General features: G+C 42.9%; 1 long non-coding RNA gene across 2 annotated transcripts in view; it reads right to left on the bottom strand.

Annotated features, from left to right (window-relative positions):
- The window catches only part of LOC147339774 (uncharacterized), a 144236-nt gene that overhangs the window by 57395 nt on the left and 65002 nt on the right, over positions 1-21839 (bottom strand). The window lies entirely within an intron of this gene.

The following is a 21839-nucleotide window of genomic DNA, read 5'->3' as shown; positions in this document are numbered from 1 at the left end:
GTGCAGAGATGGAAACTGAGCCGGGGAGCCGTGTCATGTGTGCGGTGGCAGTGCCATTTGCTAAAAAGGCATAGAAGGAAGTTGCCCCCTAAAAGGAATGGAATATTGACATTTGCAGCAACATGGAAGGTATACTATGAAGTAAAATAACTCAGACAGAGATAGACAAATACTGTGTGATATCACTTATAGAATCTCAAAACACCACCAAGTAGAGAATATAACAAAAATGGAGGCTCACAAATACAGAGAACAATCTACTGGTTACCAGCGGGGAGGGGATGAGGGAAGGGCTATACAGAGGTGGGGGAGTGGGAGGCACACCGTGTTAGGTGTAAGATGAGCTCAAGGATGTATTGTACAACGTGGGGAAGAGTGCCAGTACTCTGTATTAACTATAAATGGAAAGCAAACGTTAACAGTTGTATAATAAGAAAGAAAAGGAAAGGAAGAGGGGGGAGGAAGGAGGGAAGAAAGGAAGGAAAGCATGGTGTTTTTGGACATCACAAAGCCAACATTGATTAGGCCATTTTTAGCAAAGGAATGTAGTTTATTTTTTTTAATTCATTTATTTTCATTGGAGGCTAATTACTTTACAATGCTGTAGTGGTTTTTGCCATACTTGACATGAATCCATCACGGGTGTACACGTCTTCCCCATCCTAAACCCCCCTCCCACCTCCCTCCCCATCCCATTCCTCTGGGTCATCCCAGTGCACCAGCCCCGAGCACCCTGTCTCATGCATCGAACCTGGACTGGGGATCTGATTCACTTACGATAATATACATGTTTAAAACCTATTCTCTCAGATCATCCCACCCTCGCCTTCTCCCACAGAGTCCAAAAGACCGTTCTGTACATCTGTGTCTCTTTAATGGTCTCGCATACAGGGTTATCCTTACCATCTTTCTAAATTCCATATATATGCGTTAGTATTCTGTATTGGTGTTTTTCTTTCTGACTTATTTCACTCTGTATAATAGGCTCCAGTTTCATCCACCTCATTAGAACGGATTCAAGGGTGTTCTTTTTAATGGCTGAGTAATAGTCCATTGTGTATATGCACCAGTGCTTTCTTGTCCGTTCGCCTGCTGATGGACATCTAGGTTGCTTCCATGTCCTGCCTATTGGAAACAGTGCTGTGATGAACAAAGGGGTACACGTTGTCTCTTTCAATTCTGGTTTCTTCGATGTGTATGCCCAGCAGTGAGATTGCTGGGTCCTATGGCAGTTCCAGTTCCAGTTTTTTAAGGAATCTCCACACTGTTCTCCATAGTGGCTGTACTAGTTTGCATTCCCCACAACAGAGTAAGAGGGTTCCCTTTTCTCAAGCATTTATTGCTTGTAGATGTTTGGATAGCAGCCATCCTGACCGGCGTGAGATGGTACCTCATTGTGGTTTTGATTTGCATTTCTCTGATAATGAGTGATGTTCAGCATCTTTTCATGTGTTTGTTATCCATCTGTATGTCTTCTTTGGACCAAAGGACTTTAGAATGGAGCAATGGGCTCCCACAGGTGGAGCAGGGGGAGTAGCCCACCTCCCACCTCCCGTGCAGGCAATACTGGGGGGCATTGCCCACGAAGACTTTTATTACAAGAATAAACCCAAGTAAACGCTGGTTCTGTTTTGATTACCATCTCCATACTCCAGTATTCTAAAATAATGTCAGTAATGAAATACGTTTCCTCTGCAAAACCAAATTGTGTTGGTTTAAGTTTGAAAAGTTGGTTGTCATATATGTCAGGTTTTAATATTTTACATATTATTCACAAGGTATAAAGTTTTAGTGTACATATATATAAACGCACACAAGTGTGTGCATGTGTATGTATATATAAATATATATATATATATATATATAAATTCATACGGCCACAGTCTTAGTACTTATCTTTAACAATTCATTGTCTTCTATGAGGGAGTTCATTAAGAGAAGACCCTGTTCAACAATTGTCACCAACACAGGCTGCCATGGTTACCACTGCTCCCTTCCCCAGAGCATCCTTAATGGTTTGCAAGGCCTTGAGATCACTTCCTGCACAGCCTGCAGTCCCCGAGGGAATGTACTAATATGCACCCCACATTCAAACAGTTGATTCTAAATACACGGTGATACCACAAAAATTGTCAAGGTAATGCACACGATGCGCTTTTATTTAGGTCCAAATCAGTGAAACAAAGTATTCACTGCAAGGTACAAACTTTTTTTAGCTTGCAAAGAACAAAATCGTCTTATATTTGAACACAAAGTATCTTGCAGAATTTGAAAAATAGGTTTTACATGAAATTCATACTTAATTGTCAGTTATTTTGAGACTATGGGACAAAGAAAATAAACTTATGTTAACTGGGGCTGCTTAAGCTGTATCTTTTTCAGATTTTTTTTTTTATTTCCTTTACACTTTTACAGTCATAAATAGATAGAATAGACAAGGTTTGGAGGAGACACACTCTCCCTGCCATGTGACCCATCAGAGTTGACTTAGAGAGATGAGGCTGGCAGGGAGTTTGGAGGCCTCTTTAGGGGAATTACAAATGCCTCATTTCTCCCACCGAAACATCTGAATTGCTCCCCATCCCCCGCTAGAGGTGTCAGGATGGGGCTTTGTGATGTCAAGGCCCACCCAGGGCCACCATTGGCTGGGCAGGAGACTTGCTGACCTCATAAAGCATGAGGGTGTGTCTCCCTGGGGAGGGGTATATATAGCGGTGCTCAGGGGCTCTGGAGCAGACCACTGGGAGGCCTCAAAATGACTAAGCGGACTGGGAAGCCCCAAGGCTCCAGAGTAGTTAGGAAACACCTGCCTCCTGTTACCCGGGACAAAAGGATGAAGACCTCCTCTCAACTGAGGCCCACAAAAAATGTCAAGGTCAGCTGAGGCCACCCAAACTCCTCTTCCCATTGACCCCACCCCATAAGACCCCCTGCCCTGGCCTTGCCTGGCACATAACCCTTCTCTGCCCACACCCCTTCTCCTGAAGCTGTCGTTCCTGTCCACCTTCACCCTCTTCCCCAAACCAATGCCATTCTCTACCCCTCTCTTGTTTTCTCCAGGTGGCCAGGGCAAGTGCGAGAGTGAATAATCACCTTCAGGCGAAGCTGACCAAGAAAACTTCTCAGAAACCACCCACCACAAGGAACCTTAGAAAAAACGGAGGCTCAAAGCTCTGTAGCCAGTGTTGCAAGGTGAATGAAGAGCTGAATCAGAACGGACCAGAGGAGGTCCCAGAGAGCGTGGAGATCCCTGTCATTCCAGCAGGACCAGTGGGCAGCCAGTGACTTGAAGGCATGGCTAGAGACCTCAGAATTCTTCGGGGGTCTTGCCGCTGAGTACTGGCCAACAGTACAGACGTGACTATTATACCAACTCCATACATTAAGAATGAAAATAAAATCAACCTGATGTGAAATTATGTTTGTCTCTGAGTTCTCTGAGAGTGGGGGCAGAGAGGGCAGGGCAGGGATAAATGTGTGAAGAGGGAGAGAGATGGGTCCTGTGGGGTTGGAGATGGGCCCAGAAGGTCCAGTTTGCCAGAAAGTAGGGGGGGAAGAACTGGTTCCAGACTCAGCTTCAAAGATACACTTCCCATGGGAGAAGAGGAAGAGGACTTGGTGTTTTTCTGCGTGCGTGCAGAGATGGAAACTGAGCCGGGGAGCCGTGTCATGTGTGCGGTGGCAGTGCCATTTGCTAAAAAGGCATAGAAGGAAGTTGCCCCCTAAAAGGAATGGAATATTGACATTTGCAGCAACATGGAAGGTATACTATGAAGTAAAATAACTCAGACAGAGATAGACAAATACTGTGTGATATCACTTATAGAATCTCAAAACACCACCAAGTAGAGAATATAACAAAAATGGAGGCTCACAAATACAGAGAACAATCTACTGGTTACCAGCGGGGAGGGGATGAGGGAAGGGCTATACAGAGGTGGGGGAGTGGGAGGCACACCGTGTTAGGTGTAAGATGAGCTCAAGGATGTATTGTACAACGTGGGGAAGAGTGCCAGTACTCTGTATTAACTATAAATGGAAAGCAAACGTTAACAGTTGTATAATAAGAAAGAAAAGGAAAGGAAGAGGGGGGAGGAAGGAGGGAAGAAAGGAAGGAAAGCATGGTGTTTTTGGACATCACAAAGCCAACATTGATTAGGCCATTTTTAGCAAAGGAATGTAGTTTATTTTTTTTAATTCATTTATTTTCATTGGAGGCTAATTACTTTACAATGCTGTAGTGGTTTTTGCCATACTTGACATGAATCCATCACGGGTGTACACGTCTTCCCCATCCTAAACCCCCCTCCCACCTCCCTCCCCATCCCATTCCTCTGGGTCATCCCAGTGCACCAGCCCCGAGCACCCTGTCTCATGCATCGAACCTGGACTGGGGATCTGATTCACTTACGATAATATACATGTTTAAAACCTATTCTCTCAGATCATCCCACCCTCGCCTTCTCCCACAGAGTCCAAAAGACCGTTCTGTACATCTGTGTCTCTTTAATGGTCTCGCATACAGGGTTATCCTTACCATCTTTCTAAATTCCATATATATGCGTTAGTATTCTGTATTGGTGTTTTTCTTTCTGACTTATTTCACTCTGTATAATAGGCTCCAGTTTCATCCACCTCATTAGAACGGATTCAAGGGTGTTCTTTTTAATGGCTGAGTAATAGTCCATTGTGTATATGCACCAGTGCTTTCTTGTCCGTTCGCCTGCTGATGGACATCTAGGTTGCTTCCATGTCCTGCCTATTGGAAACAGTGCTGTGATGAACAAAGGGGTACACGTTGTCTCTTTCAATTCTGGTTTCTTCGATGTGTATGCCCAGCAGTGAGATTGCTGGGTCCTATGGCAGTTCCAGTTCCAGTTTTTTAAGGAATCTCCACACTGTTCTCCATAGTGGCTGTACTAGTTTGCATTCCCCACAACAGAGTAAGAGGGTTCCCTTTTCTCAAGCATTTATTGCTTGTAGATGTTTGGATAGCAGCCATCCTGACCGGCGTGAGATGGTACCTCATTGTGGTTTTGATTTGCATTTCTCTGATAATGAGTGATGTTCAGCATCTTTTCATGTGTTTGTTATCCATCTGTATGTCTTCTTTGGACCAAAGGACTTTAGAATGGAGCAATGGGCTCCCACAGGTGGAGCAGGGGGAGTAGCCCACCTCCCACCTCCCGTGCAGGCAATACTGGGGGGCATTGCCCACGAAGACTTTTATTACAAGAATAAACCCAAGTAAACGCTGGTTCTGTTTTGATTACCATCTCCATACTCCAGTATTCTAAAATAATGTCAGTAATGAAATACGTTTCCTCTGCAAAACCAAATTGTGTTGGTTTAAGTTTGAAAAGTTGGTTGTCATATATGTCAGGTTTTAATATTTTACATATTATTCACAAGGTATAAAGTTTTAGTGTACATATATATAAACACACACAAGTGTGTGCATGTGTATGTATATATAAATATTATATATATATATATATATATATAAATTCACACGGCCACAGTCTTAGTACTTATCTTTAACAATTCATTGTCTTCTATGAGGGAGTTCATTAAGAGAAGACCCTGTTCAACAATTGTCACCAACACAGGCTGCCATGGTTACCACTGCTCCCTTCCCCAGAGCATCCTTAATGGTTTGCAAGGCCTTGAGATCACTTCCTGCACAGCCTGCAGTCCCCGAGGGAATGTACTAATACGCACCCCACATTCAAACAGTTGATTCTAAATACACGGTGATACCACAAATATTGTCAAGGTAATGCACACGATGCGCTTTTATTTAGGTCCAAATCAGTGAAACAAAGTATTCACTGCAAGGTACAAACTTTTTTTAGCTTGCAAAGAACAAAATCGTCTTATATTTGAACACAAAGTATCTTGCAGAATTTGAAAAATAGGTTTTACATGAAATTCATACTTAATTGTCAGTTATTTTGAGACTATGGAACAAAGAAAATAAACTTATGTTAACTGGGGCTGCTTAAGCTGTATCTTTTTCAGATTTTTTTTTTTATTTCCTTTACACTTTTACAGTCATAAATAGATAGAATAGACAAGGTTTGGAGGAGACACACTCTCCCTGCCATGTGACCCATCAGAGTTGACTTAGAGAGATGAGGCTGGCAGGGAGTTTGGAGGCCTCTTTAGGGGAATTACAAATGCCTCATTTCTCCCACCGAAACATCTGAATTGCTCCCCATCCCCCGCTAGAGGTGTCAGGATGGGGCTTTGTGATGTCAAGGCCCACCCAGGGCCACCATTGGCTGGGCAGGAGACTTGCTGACCTCATAAAGCATGAGGGTGTGTCTCCCTGGGGAGGGGTATATATAGCGGTGCTCAGGGGCTCTGGAGCAGACCACTGGGAGGCCTCAAAATGACTAAGCGGACTGGGAAGCCCCAAGGCTCCAGAGTAGGCAGGCTCCACCTGCCTCCTGTTACCCGGGACAAAAGGATGAAGACCTCCTCTCAACTGAGGCCCCCAAAAAATGTCAAGGTCAGCTGAGGCCACCCAAACTCCTCTTCCCATTGACCCCACCCCATAAGACCCCCTGCCCTGGCCTTGCCTGGCACATAACCCTTCTCTGCCCACACCCCTTCTCCTGAAGCTGTCGTTCCTGTCCACCTTCACCCTCTTCCCCAAACCAATGCCATTCTCTACCCCTCTCTTGTTTTCTCCAGGTGGCCAGGGCAAGTGCGAGAGTGAATAATCAACTTCAGGCGAAGCTGACCAAGAAAACTTCTCAGAAACCACCCACCACAAGGAACCTTAGAAAAAACGGAGGCTCAAAGCTCTGTAGCCAGTGTTGCAAGGTGAATGAAGAGCTGAATCAGAACGGACCAGAGGAGGTCCCAGAGAGTGTGGAGATCCCTGTCATTCCAGGAGGACCAGTGGGCAGCCAGTGACTTGAAGGCATGGCTAGAGACCTCAGAATTCTTCGGGGGTCTTGCCGCTGAGTACTGGCCAACAGTACAGACGTGACTATTATACCAACTCCATACATTAAGAATGAAAATAAAATCAACCTGATGTGAAATTATGTTTGTCTCTGAGTTCTCTGAGAGTGGGGGCAGAGAGGGCAGGGCAGGGATAAATGTGTGAAGAGGGAGAGAGATGGGTCCTGTGGGGTTGGAGATGGGCCCAGAAGGTCCAGTTTGCCAGAAAGTAGGGGGGGAAGAACTGGTTCCAGACTCAGCTTCAAAGATACACTTCCCATGGGAGAAGAGGAAGAGGACTTGGTGTTTTTCTGCGTGCGTGCAGAGATGGAAACTGAGCCGGGGAGCCGTGCCATGTGTGCGGTGGCAGTGCCATTTGCTAAAAAGGCATAGAAGGAAGTTGCCCCCTAAAAGGAATGGAATATTGACATTTGCAGCAACATGGAAGGTATACTATGAAGTAAAATAACTCAGACAGAGATAGACAAATACTGTGTGATATCACTTATAGAATCTCAAAACACCACCAAGTAGAGAATATAACAAAAATGGAGGCTCACAAATACAGAGAACAATCTACTGGTTACCAGCGGGGAGGGGATGAGGGAAGGGCTATACAGAGGTGGGGGAGTGGGAGGCACACCGTGTTAGGTGTAAGATGAGCTCAAGGATGTATTGTACAACGTGGGGAAGAGTGCCAGTACTCTGTATTAACTATAAATGGAAAGCAAACGTTAACAGTTGTATAATAAGAAAGAAAAGGAAAGGAAGAGGGGGGAGGAAGGAGGGAAGAAAGGAAGGAAAGCATGGTGTTTTTGGACATCACAAAGCCAACATTGATTAGGCCATTTTTAGCAAAGGAATGTAGTTTATTTTTTTTAATTCATTTATTTTCATTGGAGGCTAATTACTTTACAATGCTGTAGTGGTTTTTGCCATACTTGACATGAATCCATCACGGGTGTACACGTCTTCCCCATCCTAAACCCCCCTCCCACCTCCCTCCCCATCCCATTCCTCTGGGTCATCCCAGTGCACCAGCCCCGAGCACCCTGTCTCATGCATCGAACCTGGACTGGGGATCTGATTCACTTACGATAATATACATGTTTAAAACCTATTCTCTCAGATCATCCCACCCTCGCCTTCTCCCACAGAGTCCAAAAGACCGTTCTGTACATCTGTGTCTCTTTAATGGTCTCGCATACAGGGTTATCCTTACCATCTTTCTAAATTCCATATATATGCGTTAGTATTCTGTATTGGTGTTTTTCTTTCTGACTTATTTCACTCTGTATAATAGGCTCCAGTTTCATCCACCTCATTAGAACGGATTCAAGGGTGTTCTTTTTAATGGCTGAGTAATAGTCCATTGTGTATATGCACCAGTGCTTTCTTGTCCATTCGCCTGCTGATGGACATCTAGGTTGCTTCCATGTCCTGCCTATTGGAAACAGTGCTGTGATGAACAAAGGGGTACACGTTGTCTCTTTCAATTCTGGTTTCTTCGATGTGTATGCCCAGCAGTGAGATTGCTGGGTCCTATGGCAGTTCCAGTTCCAGTTTTTTAAGGAATCTCCACACTGTTCTCCATAGTGGCTGTACTAGTTTGCATTCCCCACAACAGAGTAAGAGGGTTCCCTTTTCTCAAGCATTTATTGCTTGTAGATGTTTGGATAGCAGCCATCCTGACCGGCGTGAGATGGTACCTCATTGTGGTTTTGATTTGCATTTCTCTGATAATGAGTGATGTTCAGCATCTTTTCATGTGTTTGTTATCCATCTGTATGTCTTCTTTGGACCAAAGGACTTTAGAATGGAGCAATGGGCTCCCACAGGTGGAGCAGGGGGAGTAGCCCACCTCCCACCTCCCGTGCAGGCAATACTGGGGGGCATTGCCCACGAAGACTTTTATTACAAGAATAAACCCAAGTAAACGCTGGTTCTGTTTTGATTACCATCTCCATACTCCAGTATTCTAAAATAATGTCAGTAATGAAATACGTTTCCTCTGCAAAACCAAATTGTGTTGGTTTAAGTTTGAAAAGTTGGTTGTCATATATGTCAGGTTTTAATATTTTACATATTATTCACAAGGTATAAAGTTTTAGTGTACATATATATAAACACACACAAGTGTGTGCATGTGTATGTATATATAAATATATATATATATATATATATATATATATAAATTCACACGGCCACAGTCTTAGTACTTATCTTTAACAATTCATTGTCTTCTATGAGGGAGTTCATTAAGAGAAGACCCTGTTCAACAATTGTCACCAACACAGGCTGCCATGGTTACCACTGCTCCCTTCCCCAGAGCATCCTTAATGGTTTGCAAGGCCTTGAGATCACTTCCTGCACAGCCTGCAGTCCCCGAGGGAATGTACTAATACGCACCCCACATTCAAACAGTTGATTTTAAATACACGGTGATACCACAAAAATTGTCAAGGTAATGCACACGATGCGCTTTTATTTAGGTCCAAATCAGTGAAACAAAGTATTCACTGCAAGGTACAAACTTTTTTTAGCTTGCAAAGAACAAAATCGTCTTATATTTGAACACAAAGTATCTTGCAGAATTTGAAAAATAGGTTTTACATGAAATTCATACTTAATTGTCAGTTATTTTGAGACTATGGAACAAAGAAAATAAACTTATGTTAACTGGGGCTGCTTAAGCTGTATCTTTTTCAGATTTTTTTTTTTATTTCCTTTACACTTTTACAGTCATAAATAGATAGAATAGACAAGGTTTGGAGGAGACACACTCTCCCTGCCATGTGACCCATCAGAGTTGACTTAGAGAGATGAGGCTGGCAGGGAGTTTGGAGGCCTCTTTAGGGGAATTACAAATGCCTCATTTCTCCCACCGAAACATCTGAATTGCTCCCCATTCCCCGCTAGAGGTGTCAGGGTGGGGCTTTGTGATGTCAAGGCCCACCCAGGGCCACCATTGGCTGGGCAGGAGACTTGCTGACCTCATAAAGCATGAGGGTGTGTCTCCCTGGGGAGGGGTATATATAGCGGTGCTCAGGGGCTCTGGAGCAGACCACTGGGAGGCCTCAAAATGACTAAGCGGACTGGGAAGCCCCAAGGCTCCAGAGTAGGCAGGCTCCACCTGCCTCCTGTTACCCGGGACAAAAGGATGAAGACCTCCTCTCAACTGAGGCCCCCAAAAAATGTCAAGGTCAGCTGAGGCCACCCAAACTCCTCTTCCCATTGACCCCACCCCATAAGACCCCCTGCCCTGGCCTTGCCTGGCACATAACCCTTCTCTGCCCACACCCCTTCTCCTGAAGCTGTCGTTCCTGTCCACCTTCACCCTCTTCCCCAAACCAATGCCATTCTCTACCCCTCTCTTGTTTTCTCCAGGTGGCCAGGGCAAGTGCGAGAGTGAATAATCACCTTCAGGCAAAGCTGACCAAGAAAACTTCTCAGAAACCACCCACCACAAGGAACCTTAGACAAAACGGAGGCTCAAAGCTCTGTAGCCAGTGTTGCAAGGTGAATGAAGAGCTGAATCAGAACGGACCAGAGGAGGTCCCAGAGAGCGTGGAGATCCCTGTCATTCCAGCGGGACCGGTGGGCAGCCAGTGACTTGAAGGCATGGCTAGAGACCTCAGAATTCTTCGGGGGTCTTGCCGCTGAGTACTGGCCAACAGTACAGACGTGACTATTATACCAACTCCATACATTAAGAATGAAAATAAAATCAACCTGATGTGAAATTATGTTTGTCTCTGAGTTCTCTGAGAGTGGGGGCAGAGAGGGCAGGGCAGGGATAAATGTGTGAAGAGGGAGAGAGATGGGTCCTGTGGGGTTGGAGATGGGCCCAGAAGGTCCAGTTTGCCAGAAAGTAGGGGGGGAAGAACTGGTTCCAGACTCAGCTTCAAAGATACACTTCCCATGGGAGAAGAGGAAGAGGACTTGGTGTTTTTCTGCGTGCGTGCAGAGATGGAAACTGAGCCGGGGAGCCGTGCCATGTGTGCGGTGGCAGTGCCATTTGCTAAAAAGGCATAGAAGGAAGTTGCCCCATAAAAGGAATGGAATATTGACATTTGCAGCAACATGGAAGGTATACTATGAAGTAAAATAACTCAGACAGAGATAGACAAATACTGTATGATATCACTTATAGAATCTCAAAACACCACCAAGTAGAGAATATAACAAAAATGGAGGCTCACAAATACAGAGAACAATCTACTGGTTACCAGCGGGGAGGGGATGAGGGAAGGGCTATACAGAGGTGGGGGAGTGGGAGGCACACCGTGTTAGGTGTAAGATGAGCTCAAGGATGTATTGTACAACGTGGGGAAGAGTGCCAGTACTCTGTATTAACTATAAATGGAAGGCAAACGTTAACAGTTGTATAATAAGAAAGAAAAGGAAAGGAAGAGGGGGGAGGAAGGAGGGAAGAAAGGAAGGAAAGCATGGTGTTTTTGGACATCACAAAGCCAACATTGATTAGGCCATTTTTAGCAAAGGAATGTAGTTTATTTTTTTTAATTCATTTATTTTCATTGGAGGCTAATTACTTTACAATGCTGTAGTGGTTTTTGCCATACTTGACATGAATCCATCACGGGTGTACACGTCTTCCCCATCCTAAACCCCCCTCCCACCTCCCTCCCCATCCCATTCCTCTGGGTCATCCCAGTGCACCAGCCCCGAGCACCCTGTCTCATGCATCGAACCTGGACTGGCGATCTGATTCACTTACGATAATATACATGTTTAAAACCTATTCTCTCAGATCATCCCACCCTCGCCTTCTCCCACAGAGTCCAAAAGACCGTTCTGTACATCTGTGTCTCTTTAATGGTCTCGCATACAGGGTTATCCTTACCATCTTTCTAAATTCCGTATATATGCGTTAGTATTCTGTATTGGTGTTTTTCTTTCTGACTTATTTCACTCTGTATAATAGGCTCCAGTTTCATCCACCTCATTAGAACGGATTCAAGGGTGTTCTTTTTAATGGCTGAGTAATAGTCCATTGTGTATATGCACCAGTGCTTTCTTGTCCGTTCGCCTGCTGACGGACATCTAGGTTGCTTCCATGTCCTGCCTATTGGAAACAGTGCTGTGATGAACAAAGGGGTACACGTTGTCTCTTTCAATTCTGGTTTCTTCGATGTGTATGCCCAGCAGTGAGATTGCTGGGTCCTATGGCAGTTCCAGTTCCCGTATTTTAAGGAATCTCCACACTGTTCTCCATAGTGGCTGTACTAGTTTGCATTCCCCACAACAGAGTAAGAGGGTTCCCTTTTCTCAAGCATTTATTGCTTGTAGATGTTTGGATAGCAGCCATCCTGACCGGCGTGAGATGGTACCTCATTGTGGTTTTGATTTGCATTTCTCTGATAATGAGTGATGTTCAGCATCTTTTCATGTGTTTGTTATCCATCTGTATGTCTTCTTTGGACCAAAGGACTTTAGAATGGAGCAATGGGCTCCCACAGGTGGAGCAGGGGGAGTAGCCCACCTCCCACCTCCCGTGCAGGCAATACTGGGGGGCATTGCCCACGAAGACTTTTATTACAAGAATAAACCCAAGTAAACGCTGGTTCTGTTTTGATTACCATCTCCATACTCCAGTATTCTAAAATAATGTCAGTAATGAAATACGTTTCCTCTGCAAAACCAAATTGTGTTGGTTTAAGTTTGAAAAGTTGGTTGTCATATATGTCAGGTTTTAATATTTTACATATTATTCACAAGGTATAAAGTTTTAGTGTACATATATATAAACGCACACAAGTGTGTGCATCTGTATGTATATATAAATATATATATATATATATATATATAAATTCATACGGCCACAGTCTTAGTACTTATCTTTAACAATTCATTGTCTTCTATGAGGGAGTTCATTAAGAGAAGACCCTGTTCAACAATTGTCACCAACACAGGCTGCCATGGTTACCACTGCTCCCTTCCCCAGAGCATCCTTAATGGTTTGCAAGGCCTTGAGATCACTTCCTGCACAGCCTGCAGTCCCCGAGGGAATGTACTAATACGCACCCCACATTCAAACAGTTGATTCTAAATACACGGTGATACCACAAAAATTGTCAAGGTAATGCACACGATGCGCTTTTATTTAGGTCTAAATCAGTGAAACAAAGTATTCACTGCAAGGTACAAACTTTTTTTAGCTTGCAAAGAACAAAATCGTCTTATATTTGAACACAAAGTATCTTGCAGAATTTGAAAAATAGGTTTTACATGAAATTCATACTTAATTGTCAGTTATTTTGAGACTATGGAACAAAGAAAATAAACTTATGTTAACTGGGGCTGCTTAAGCTGTATTTTTTTCAGATTTTTTTTTTTTTTTCCTTTACACTTTTACAGTCATAAATAGAATAGACAAGGTTTGGAGGAGACACACTCCCTGCCATGTGACCCATCAGAGTTGACTTAGAGAGATGAGGCTGGCAGGGAGTTTGGAAGCCTCTTTAGGGGAATTACAAATGCCTCATTTCTCCCACCGAAACATCTGAATTGCTCCCCATCCCCCGCTAGAGGTGTCAGGATGGGGCTTTGTGATGTCAAGGCCCACCCAGGGCCACCATTGGCTGGGCAGGAGACTTGCTGACCTCATAAAGCATGAGGGTGTGTCTCCCTGGGGAGGGGTATATATAGCGGTGCTCAGGGGCTCTGGAGCAGACCACTGGGAGGCCTCAAAATGACTAAGCGGACTGGGAAGCCCCAAGGCTCCAGAGTAGGCAGGCTCCACCTGCCTCCTGTTACCCGGGACAAAAGGATGAAGACCTCCTCTCAACTGAGGCCCCCAAAAAATGTCAAGGTCAGCTGAGGCCACCCAAACTCCTCTTCCCATTGACCCCACCCCATAAGACCCCCTGCCCTGGCCTTGCCTGGCACATAACCCTTCTCTGCCCACACCCCTTCTCCTGAAGCTGTCGTTCCTGTCCACCTTCACCCTCTTCCCCAAACCAATGCCATTCTCTACCCCTCTCTTGTTTTCTCCAGGTGGCCAGGGCAAGTGCGAGAGTGAATAATCACCTTCAGGCAAAGCTGACCAAGAAAACTTCTCAGAAACCACCCACCACAAGGAACCTTAGACAAAACGGAGGCTCAAAGCTCTGTAGCCAGTGTTGCAAGGTGAATGAAGAGCTGAATCAGAACGGACCAGAGGAGGTCCCAGAGAGTGTGGAGATCCCTGTCATTCCAGCGGGACCGGTGGGCAGCCAGTGACTTGAAGGCATGGCTAGAGACCTCAGAATTCTTCGGGGGTCTTGCCGCTGAGTACTGGCCAACAGTACAGACGTGACTATTATACCAACTCCATACATTAAGAATGAAAATAAAATCAACCTGATGTGAAATTATGTTTGTCTCTGAGTTCTCTGAGAGTGGGGGCAGAGAGGGCAGGGCAGGGATAAATGTGTGAAGAGGGAGAGAGATGGGTCCTGTGGGGTTGGAGATGGGCCCAGAAGGTCCAGTTTGCCAGAAAGTAGGGGGGGAAGAACTGGTTCCAGACTCAGCTTCAAAGATACACTTCCCATGGGAGAAGAGGAAGAGGACTTGGTGTTTTTCTGCGTGCGTGCAGAGATGGAAACTGAGCCGGGGAGCCGTGTCATGTGTGCGGTGGCAGTGCCATTTGCTAAAAAGGCATAGAAGGAAGTTGCCCCATAAAAGGAATGGAATATTGACATTTGCAGCAACATGGAAGGTATACTATGAAGTAAAATAACTCAGACAGAGATAGACAAATACTGTATGATATCACTTATAGAATCTCAAAACACCACCAAGTAGAGAATATAACAAAAATGGAGGCTCACAAATACAGAGAACAATCTACTGGTTACCAGCGGGGAGGGGATGAGGGAAGGGCTATACAGAGGTGGGGGAGTGGGAGGCACACCGTGTTAGGTGTAAGATGAGCTCAAGGATGTATTGTACAACGTGGGGAAGAGTGCCAGTACTCTGTAATAACTATAAATGGAAAGCAAACGTTAACAGTTGTATAATAAGAAAGAAAAGGAAAGGAAGAGGGGGGAGGAAGGAGGGAAGAAAGGAAGGAAAGCATGGTGTTTTTGGACATCACAAAGCCAACATTGATTAGGCCATTTTTAGCAAAGGAATGTAGTTTATTTTTTTTAATTCATTTATTTTCATTGGAGGCTAATTACTTTACAATGCTGTAGTGGTTTTTGCCATACTTGACATGAATCCATCACGGGTGTACACGTCTTCCCCATCCTAAACCCCCCTCCCACCTCCCTCCCCATCCCATTCCTCTGGGTCATCCCAGTGCACCAGCCCCGAGCACCCTGTCTCATGCATCGAACCTGGACTGGCGATCTGATTCACTTACGATAATATACATGTTTAAAACCTATTCTCTCAGATCATCCCACCCTCGCCTTCTCCCACAGAGTCCAAAAGACTGTTCTGTACATCTGTGTCTCTTTAATGGTCTCGCATACAGGGTTATCCTTACCATCTTTCTAAATTCCATATATATGCGTTAGTATTCTGTATTGGTGTTTTTCTTTCTGACTTATTTCACTCTGTATAATAGGCTCCAGTTTCATCCACCTCATTAGAACGGATTTAAGTGTATTCTTTTTAATGGCTGAGTAATATTTCATTGTGTATATGTACCACTGCTTTCTTGTGCATTCGTCTGCTGATGGACATCTAGGTTGCTTCCATGTCCTGCATATTTTAAACATTGCAGTGTTGATCATTCGGGTCCACATGTCTCTTTCAGTTCTGGTTTCCTCGTTGTGTATGCCCAGCAGTGTGATTGCTGGGTCATATGGCAGTTCTAGTTCCAGTTTTTAAGGAATCTCAACACTGTTCTCCATAGTGGCTGTACTAGTTTGCATTCGCACCAACAGTGTAAGAGGGTTCCCTTTTCTCCAGCATTTATTGCTTGTAGATTTTTGGATAGCAGCCATCCTGACCAGTGTGAGATAGTACCTCATTGTGATTTTGATTTGCATCTCTGTGATCATGAATGATGTTGAGCATCTTTTCATGTGTTTGTTAGCCATCTGTATGTCTTCTGTGGAGAAATGCCTGTTTAGTCTTTGGCCCATTTTTTGATATGGTCGTTTATTTTTCTGGTATTGACCTGCATGAGCTGCTTGTATATTTTTGCCTCCTTTGTCAAAGATAAGGTGTCCACAGGTGCATGGATTTATCTCTGTGCTTTCTATTTTGTTCCATTGATTTCTATTTCCGTCTTTGTGCCAGTACCATACTGTCTTGATAACTGTAGCTTTGTAGTATAGTCTGAAGGCAGGCAGGTTGATTCCTCCAGTTCTATTCTTCTTTCTCAAGATTGGTTTGGCTATTCGAGGTTTTTTATATTTCCATACATACTGTGAAATTATTTGTTCTAGTCCTCTGAAAAATACCATTGGTAGCTTGTTAGAGATTGTATTAAAAGATTGCTTTAGGTAGTATACTCATTTTCACTCTATTGATTCTTCTGAACCATGAACATGGTATATTTCTCCATCTATTTGAGTCATCTTTGATTTCTTTCATTGGTGTTTTATCGTTTTCTATATATAGGTCTTTTGTTTCTTTAGGTAGATTTATTCCTAAGTATTTTATTCTTTTTGTTGCAATGGTGAATGGAATTGTTTCCTTAATTTCTGTTTTCTAGTTGTTAGTGTATAGGAATGCAAGGGATTTCTGTATGTTAATTTTATATCCTGCCACTTTACTATATTCATTGATTAGCTCTAGTAATTTTCTGGTGGTGTCTTTAGGGTTTTCTATGTAGAAGATTATGTCATCTGCAAACAGTGAGAGTTTTACTTCTTTTCCAATCTGGATTTCTTTTATTTCTTTTTCTTTTCTGATTGCTGTGGCTAAAACTTCCAAAACTATGTTGAATCGTAGTGGTGAGAGTATTTAAAACAGCTGATTTATGGCATTCAGCAACTAACAAGGGAGAAAACCATTTTAAAATCAAGGAACTAGAGAGAGAGTCGCAAAGAGGTAATCTTGCCTTTTGGGTGCTCTTTCTCCCTTTGGAACATTTGTCAAGTCCACGAGAAGGGAATGAGGAGCTGAGAAATTGAGCAGAACTTCTGACAGTCTCCTAAGTCTCATGGAACAAAATTGGGAGTCTGGGATCACCCAAGAGAGTGGGAACCTGCTAACCATGCCAGGCTGGGTAACAGGCTTCCTTGTCCTTCACTCTGCTGGAGTCTGCTCAAACTCATGTTTGATACTAACCAATTATGGTAACATCAGTTTATCTTTGCATCACATCAGAACTACTTTATTTCAACTGTGGTTTGTGGACAGCTCTGATCTCTCTTCATTGCCAATCCCCTTCAAGATCCCCATTATTTAATGGTTTGAATCTCCAAATAAAACTCTTTCTTATCTTGTTGAAATTTTTTTCTATTTTTTTCTAAGTTCTAAAAACTTTGGGTTTCATGTTGACCACTCAGAAGTGGGAGTTGTTCAAACCTCTGCACCATTTTCTTGAAAAATTAGAGTTGTGAGTGAACACAGGAAAACTTTCCATTTTGTAGCTCTATGATAAATGAGGCAAGTCTTGTCTAGCTTTTGTACAAAATACAAAATAACGATGTCTTTCTCTTCCTCTCATTATGCTTAGAAGGACCAGGTGACTGCCCCACAAAGCGTATTTATTCTAACAGCAAATGTGGTCTTACTGAACTGTTTTTTGTGGACGCCATGAGTTTATAAATCTACTTATCCTCCTACCTCCTATTCTCTCAAGCTGATATTCTGTATGGAATGCATGAATGCAAAAGTGTTTAAAAGGGTGAAGAATCAAAAGTCAGGAAATGCCTAGTTAAGGATTTTAGGAACAATGAGAATTTGGACATATTATATAGTCTGGGTAAATTATGACACAGTTTTTACCACATGAACAGAACTGCACTGAAAGTATAAGCTTACAAGGGAGAGAGGAGTAGAAAAATTACATTCAGGCCACAACACCCACGTAATTGGGCTGGAGAACTTTTGGAATTTCCTAACAACTGTTCTAAAAACTGAACTGTGCACATAGATATTGTGGTAGCAATATCTGCATTTAGGCTCCATGGGCTTATTAAAGGAAGAAACTATTCAAGAGACATCTTCGACTTAGCAGTCCCTAACTCAAAAGTTCTTAATTCATGTGTCTTTATGGGATTGCAATGGAACAACAGGAATAAATCAGAACAAAAATTAATATGTCTTTGTAGGTTCTTACTCTTTACATTCATATTAGGAATCTTTCCTGAGAAATGACCATTCTGCTGAAGTGAATTTTTAATCTTTTATTTTTTTTTCAGAAATATGAAACCCCTTGTATCTGTGCTTTAAATTTTGTTTTTGAGCAAGAAATAAATGGGTAAAATTGATGAGAAAAGCTGAACTTGGAAACTCATTCATATCCATTTTTGCCCTCTCTTTTCCTGAACAAAGCCTTAATTAATAACTAAAGAGTCACATTTTTCACAAGGATAAATCTTTAGCACTTTCTTCTTGCTTTCCATATGCAAATAGTGGTCTCAGATAGTGAGTGCTGTGGTTTTCTAGATGAGATAAAATAATTATTTTATATCAGCTAAGAATTAGAAATCAATGATATCTAAACATAATTTCCTTATCAGCTTCCTGAAGAGCATGAGGATTTTAAACAAAATTTGTTACTAAATTCTAAGTCTGCAAAGTTCCATCTTTCATGAATGTATTGGGTTGGCCAAAAAGTTGCTTAAAGTTTTCCCATAACATGTGAATTACCATGCTTTGTAGGTTTAATTTAGTTTCAGAAAGAGGGTAGAAATGGATCTATTCACTGTTTATTTCCTGGAGTGGGTGCCAAAACTTCCATCTACAGAACTGAACAGCCTCTACTGGATTAGAGTTAGAATTTCATTCTTCCACTTACTTAACACAAATACAAATGCTTATTACTAACTATTCTGTTCCCCTGAAAGACAATGATAACAACAGCTAACACTTGTTGATTTCTCACCTTCACTTTATGTGAAAAGCGAAAGTGAAAGTCAGTCATGTCTGACTCTTTGTAACCCATGGACTGTAGCCTGCCAAGCTCCTCTGTCCATGGAATCCTCCAGGCAAGAATACTGGATTGGGTTGCCTTTCCTTTCTCTAGGGGATATTCCCAACCCAGGGATTGAACCCGGGTCTCCCTCATTGCAAGCAAATCTTTTACTGTCTGAGCCACCAGTGAAGCTTAGTTTGTGTGAGTCACTGTGCTAACAAGTCCTCACACCCTTACCTCATTTAAGCCAGTCAAGAATCCTACATGCCATCACTATATCCTTCAGATGAAAACAGCAATAGCTGTGTAACAGAGTTTAGAAACTTGCACAGAAACTGTGTATAACAGTAAAAGGTACACACTGCTGATGCACAGCTAGTCAATACTATTCACTAGAAAACACAGGAACAACTACAACACATGGCCTTCCTGATCTAGCTGAATCACAGCTCCTGGATAGTTACTGCTGTTGTTCAGTTGCTAAGTTGTGTCTGACTCTGTGACCCCAAGGACTGCAGCACACCAGGCTTCCCTGTCTTGCATTATCTCCCAGAGTTAGCTCAAATTCATGTCCATTGGAGAGTACAAAGTGAAAATAAATGAATTTAGAGTTCCTGCTATTTCAAAAAAGAAGCTGATTGTTGAAAAGGCAGACATTGAAGAAGTGTTCTATCTTTCACCAGAGCTTGTTAATATATCACAAGTATTTTAACTACTCTCAGGAACAAATGGGTAAACAGATACAACCCCCTTCACTCTATGATGGGCTAAAAATTGAGAAGTGGCAGCTCTTGTTTATTTTGTCAGGTTAGCTTCCTGAAGGTCATTTTTCAAGGGCACTGCATGTAATTGGGAGAAAAAGAAATTCTTTTATTTTGTGGTATCTGTTTACACATCGAAGAGGCTAATTGAATTTCACTGCTTATAATCTTGTTCATTTATCAACAACCCATAAGGGAGACGAATTTGAAAGTGCAATTATATGAAAATGTCATCTCAAGAACCAATCTTGGGTACCTTAAAATTCATCTACTGAACTTTCAATTCTTTCAGATTCACTTTCATTTTTGTCCCATCTGTACAATCACATGGAGAGTCAGGTACCTCCACAAGTTTTTAACAAGGTCTCCGATTCACTGAAAAGTCTCTCAACTCCAATTTTCTCCTTCCTATAGACACATGTATTGCTACTTCTGAATATTTTCACTCTAGTCATTATCTATTATGGAAGACGAAGGTTTTGGTTCCTGCCTCTCCTCCGCCCACCTCTTCCCACCCGCAGACAGCTCCCATCTCCAACCCTTCAAAGTACTCAGAGGGCTCAGGACACGCTACCCCCAAACATGGCACCTTATCACAGTGCATTTTCCAGCTGAAGGGATTTGAGGAAAGGCACGTGTGCAAAGAATTTTCTGACCTTGCCCTGGAGCAGGTCAGAAAACCCTCCTGTGAGAGGTAACCTCCCTACACATGCGTGCAAGTGTAGCTTAGTCACTCAGTCATATCCAACTCTTTGTGACCCCATAGACTGTAGCCTGCCAGGCTCCTCTGTCCATGGGATTCTCCAGGCAAGAATCCCAGAGTGGGTTTGCATTTCCTTCTCCAGGGGATCTTCCCAACCCAGGGATCAAGCCAGATCTCCTGCATCTCCTGCACTGGCAGGAGGGTTCTTGACCCCTAGTGCCACTGAAAAGAGCATCCCTATCTCCAAAGTCGAAGGGACCAAGACAGGAATCTGAATCAATGTCTTGCTCAGTTTCCCTCACTTCACTACACCAATTTCATGCCCTTTGTCCTCTCATATCTTTCCACAACTGTCTACTCTTCATCAAACCTGGCACAAAAACACTCACCATTCAATCATTTCTTTGGGTCATTTCCTTATGAAGGCTCTTGTCATATAAAACTCATGCTAAATAAATTTGTATGCTGTTCTCCTGTCAACCTGTTTTTGTCCAATTTTCAGACCCAGCCAGGGACCCAACGAGGATGGAGGAAAATTTTTTCCTCCTCAACAGTATTCATCCTGTGATTTTGCTTAGACTGTCATGTGCTTTTTAGATTATTATGTCTCTGTAAATCCTATTTATAACTGAGTCATGTTATATACTATGACTGCTTTCCCATGCAACATTTTGTTTTTCTTAAAGTTATTAATGGTCTTGTGGTTGACTGCTTAGTTCTATATGTACTTAATATCAGCACATCTAATTATCCTCAAGCTGTGTACACCTTTCCAGACATTAGGACATACTGACGCCTCTGGATAAATCCCTCCAGAATGTTCTGAGCTGCTCCAATCTGGATCCACTTCTAACTCTACCCTCATTATTTATCTACTGACATAAGTTTACTAGCTTAAAACAATACTCATTCATTACCACAACGTTTTTCTAGGTCAGGGGTCCAGGCGTGGCATAACTGATTGTCTATTCAGAGTCTTAGGGGGCTGAAATCAAGAAGGTGGTCAGGGATGCATTCTCATCTGAGGCAGAGTTCTCGTCCAAGCTCATGTGGCTCTTGGCAGAATTCATTTCCTTAAGGTTATAAAACAGACCCTCAGTTTCTACAGACCACCCACCAATCCCTAACATGTGGTCCTCTCCATAAAATGGCTGTCTGCTTCTCTAAAGCCAACAGCAGAGTCAATCCGCTACCTCAAATCTGACTTCTTCACTTGATGATCTCTGTACCCTCTGAATGGGCTCACCTGATCCAGTCAGTCCCACCAAAAATAACCTCCATTTTGAGGAGCTTAAAATCAACTGATTAGGGGCTTTAATTATATCTGCAAAATCTCTTCACCTTCACCGTAAAACTTAATCATGAAAGTGACATT

This window comes from Bos grunniens, chromosome X, assembly GCF_055505025.1.
Source record: "Bos grunniens cultivar Pamir isolate PY7600 chromosome X, Bosgru_T2T1.0, whole genome shotgun sequence".
In the NCBI taxonomy this organism is placed as follows: Eukaryota; Metazoa; Chordata; class Mammalia; order Artiodactyla; family Bovidae; genus Bos; species Bos grunniens.
This window is presented reverse-complemented; position numbering and strand designations above follow the sequence as displayed.